Here is a 4,936-nt window from a genome sequence, read left to right as displayed (position 1 = left end):
GAAAATCGGAGTACCATAGACATGCTTCGAGATAGCATTGACATGGTCTTCAGGTGAAGATCAGACTTTAGAAACATGAAGGATCCATCAGGAATAACTTGTAGAATAAGTCTTACAATTTCCTCATGGATGAATGGATAACCTTGCTGAAAAGGAATCTATAATGATAGGTCCTCCAGCCAGGGGGGGGGGGTGCTAGGCATGACATCATGTTACCGGGTCATCAAAGGAAAAACAACATAACTCCTGGAAAGTTGTCCCAACCATCATATCTGACCGAGATTCAGATCCAATTGGTGTCATGATGCCTCAGACTCAGGATGTCCGAGAAGAAAAGGCGCAACACAAATCGTTGAAATGGCATTGCAAGATTCTCGGGAAATGAACTATGGGAGCGGGTTCCTGAAACAATAGTTCATCATTAAACCAAGGAGAGGTGAGGAGGTGGCTGATTGACTCAGCGACAATTCATTGAGATTTTCAAAAGATGGATTTCCACAATAATGTGAACAATAAGATGACATTTGTCAGATCAAATGGTATAATGATGTATGCTCAAGGAAAACCTACATAATTAAACATTGGTTGAAAGGTGCACCCGAAATATGGGTTGGGTTGCACGACCAATGTCAGAATGGTGATTCAATAGTCAATAGCCTAAGAATGAACTTTCGACCATTAACAAAAAAAATAGGGTTGCTAGAAGGAAAGAATCCAAACAACACCGTTCCCTTGTTGGAATTAACACGGGGACCAAGAAAGAATGGTGATGGTGAGAAGTATTTCTATGTCAAGAATTCTCAAGAGGTGGAACAAATCTCAGAACATCCTTGACATAAAGGATGGTAATACTCCAAGGTAAAGAAGAACAATTGCTGGATAGCAAGGAACTCAAGGTATAACACCAAGCATGAACAAGCTTGTGTTGGTGGGAAGGCAATAAAGTGGTCGATGATAATACAATTCATCGAGGGCAAGGATGGTATTTCTCATCATGAATTCAATTGATATCCTGGATGAGCTCAGAATGTTGATGATCACGACACCTTTGTCGCGAGAGTTCATGAAGATGTAATCGATCGGTGACGACATCAAGTCAAGTAATGATGAAGTGAAAGGTTATTGGAACCAAGGGTACGACACAAACTCGAAACCAAGCTTGTTGTTCAAGGCGAAATGATATGACAATGAGGATCGACGTAAGGTTAGTTCATCGTCGAAAATTGGTGCTCCGAGAATAAGGACCAGGTAGCACAGTTAGAATCGTCACGACAATGATATAGCCAAACAGGCTAGGAATGGCGTGATCGGGTACAAACTCATACTTATAGAAGCTTACTGAAGAGTTGTTGAACCGTAGAGCGGACTCGGTTCAGTTATCGGGGTCTTTGAGTGTTCAATAACTCAGAGCCCGCGAAAAATTGGAATCAGTGGGAAGGTAGCACTTGATGAAGAACTCATAAGAAGTTATGCAGTTCCATGATAATCTCGAGATACCAGGGGGGTGATACTCGACACAAGATCAAAGTAAAGGTTGGACTGGTGTATTGATCCATAGAAGACAATTGTTTTAACTTGTCCGAGAAATGAGATAAATGAAGAACAATCATGGTCGGAACCACGATTGCAGAAGGCCAGATCCTAGATATAAGATGAACTTATACCAAAGGAATAATTCATTTAAGAGAAGCTTTAATGATAAGATCTACATCGTGTCCATGGGCATGAACACAAGTTCAAGGTCGACTCCCACTTCTCCAATGCATAACCTTTCATTCACTTCTCACGTTCAATGAAGTTGCAGTGTTGAAATTTTATCTGGTGAAGCACCAGAAGAGTATGACTCGTGAAAACTTTCGGGTTCACACAGTTTAGAGAAGGCATATGTTCAACCCATCGGGGCATCTTAGAACATATACCACAAGTTTCAAAAGTAAATACACAAGCTCGAAAGCAGAGCATGGTTGGCCAAGCAGAGGATACAATTTACCAAAGGCAATATACACCCGTGGAAAGGCTCAGAAGGTTATTGAATATGAAGGACGATGTCGGATGAAATCCAACAATGGATCAGGCGATCCACAACGGAGCTGATGTGAGTATCTGTACTCAATCAGAGGAAGAAAGATTGCACGGGCATCAGATTATAGAACATCTGAATAATTCGATGCTTAGATAACAAAGGAATTATGATTTCCAAAACAAGGGATCAGAAGCAGACACTCTGATCAAGGATGGATAAGTTGGATAGACCAGAGGCACATTGACGACAAATAGTTTGGTCCAGAACCAGCTCATGTTCAGAATGACGTCTGAGCCGAAAAGATAATTTAGAAGGGTCGATTGATGATTGTGTGCATTCGCACACATGTTGAATCAATAGGATTAAAATGACGGTGTCTAAGGATACTAACGAATATTGCCAGACATATGGAAAGCATCCATAATGCAAGCAGACAAGTATTGCAGAGCAATAAGCTACTGAGGAATTTTGGAGGATCGAATAGTATTTCAAAGACCATTGTGAAACACATGAACAACTGGGGATGAGTGGATACTCGATAAGGGCAGGAAATTATCCGTAGGGGTATTCAGGTGGAAAGGAACTGCAAGGCAGTAAGCTCAAGGGATTATCGAAACAACGACGAGTTTTTCAGGGTATCATGTAATAACAAGACCACTGGGGATGATATAAGAATAACAACTGTAAGTAGTTACCCATAAGGGTTGACGGTGGAAGGGGAATTGCAAACGCGATGAACACAAGTTCTCGGCCTATCAGCGGAAAGTATCTTCAGGGTCTTCACGTGCAGCAGACGATCATCAGTAATAAGGGGCTCTCCGGGTGAAAGTACTTGCGAGAACCTAAAGTTAGTTTTGTTTTTAGCAAAATCATTTAACCCGAATAGAAGAGAGCTCAGAGTCCCAGAGTAAAGGTCGAGGAGTAAAAGATCCTAATACCACCCAATGGCGACGTGTGCCCATAAGACACACAACCATGTTAGTAAAAGTTTTGCAATGTCTAGACTCGACTTCGGCCAAGGAGTTGGAAGGGGGATTCCTACAGGCAGTCGGCTCTGATACCAACTTGTGACGCCCCCGATTCAATCGTACACTAATCATGCACGCAAATGTGTACGATCAAGATCAGGGACTCACGGGAAGATATCACAACACAACTTTACAAATAAAATAAGTCATACAAGCATCATAATACAAGCCAGGGGCCTCGAGGGCTCGAATACAAGTGCTCGATCATAGACGAGTCAGCGGAAGCAACAATATCTGAGTACAGACATAAGTTAAACAAGTTTGCCTTAAGAAGGCTAGCACAAACTGGGATACAGATCGAAAGAGGCGCAGGCCTCCTGCCTGGGATCCTCCTAAACTACTCTTGGTCGTCGTCAGCGGCCTGCACGTAGTAGTAGGCACCTCCGGTGTAGTAGGGGGTCGTCGTCGATGGTGGCGTCTGGCTCCAGGGCTCCAGCATCTGGTTGCGACAACCAGAAAGAAAGGAAAGGGGAAAAGGGGAAAGAAAGCAACCGTGAGTACTCATCCAAAGTACTCGCAAGCAAGGAACTACACTACATATGCATGGGTATATGTGTAAGGAGGCCATATCAGTGGACTGAACTGCAGAATGCCAGAATAAGAGGGGGATAGCTAATCCTGTCGAAGACTACGCTTCTCGCAGCCACCGTCTTGCATCAAGTAGAAGAGAGTAGATTGAAGTCCTCCAAGTAGCATCTCCAAATAGCATCTCATAGCATAATCCTACCCGGCGATCCCCTCCTCATATCCCTGAGGTAGAGCGACCACCGGTTGTATCTGGCACTTGGAAGGGTGTGTTTTATTAAGTATCCGGTTCTAGTTGTCATAAGGTCAAGGTACAACTCCAAGTCGTCCTGTTACCGAAGATCACGGCTATTCGAATAGATTAACTTCCCTGCAGGGGTGCACCACATAACCCAACACGCTTGATCCCATTTGGCCGGACACACTTTCCTGGGTCATGCCCGGCCTCGGAAGATCAACACGTCGTAGCCCCACCTAGGCAAAACAGAGAGGCCAGCACGCCGGTCTAAACCTAAGCGCACAGGGGTCTGGGCCCATCGCCCATAGCACACCTGCACGTTGCGTGGGCGGCCGGAAGCAGAACTAGCCCCCTTAATACAAGAGCAGGCTTATGTTCCAATCCGGCGCGCGCCGCTCCGTCGCTGACGTCTGAAATGCTTCGGCTGATACCACGACGTCGGGATACCCATAACTACTCCCACGTAGATGGTTAGTGCGTATAGGCTCGTAGCCAGACTCAGATCAAATACCAAGATCTCGTTAAGTGTGTTAAGTATCCGCGAATGCCGAACAAGGCCAGGCCCACCTGTCTCCTAGGTGGTCTCAACCTGCCCTGTCGCTCCGCCAGAAAGTAACAGTCGAGGGCCGTCGGGAACCTAGGCCCACCTCTACCGGGATGGAGCCACCTGTCCTTTCAGCCCCCTCGTCAGAATCACTTGCGGGTACTCAATGAGCTGACCCGACTTTAGTCACCATCTGTATAGTATGTATGTATAGTATAGTATATACCCGTGATCACCTCCCAAGTGATCACGGACCGATAGTATAGCAAGGCAAACTGACAAGAATGTAGGGCCAATGATGATAAACTAGCATCCTATACTAAGTATTTAGGATTGCGGTTAAAGGTATCAACAGTAGTAACAAGGACAGGCTATGCATCAGGATAGGTATAACAGAAAGCAATAACATGCTACACTACTCTAATGCAAGCAGTATAGAGTAGAATAGGCGATATCTGGTGATCAAAGGGGGGGGGGCTTGCCTGGTTGCTCTGGCAAGAGAGAGGAGTCGTCAACTCCGTAGTCGAACTGGTCAACAGCAGCGTCGGTCTCGTAGTCTACCGGAGAGAAGAGGGGGG

Source organism: Triticum aestivum, chromosome 6B (genome assembly GCF_018294505.1).
Source record: "Triticum aestivum cultivar Chinese Spring chromosome 6B, IWGSC CS RefSeq v2.1, whole genome shotgun sequence".
NCBI classification, from domain to species: Eukaryota; Viridiplantae; Streptophyta; class Magnoliopsida; order Poales; family Poaceae; genus Triticum; species Triticum aestivum.
Note: the sequence above shows the minus strand (reverse complement) of the source record.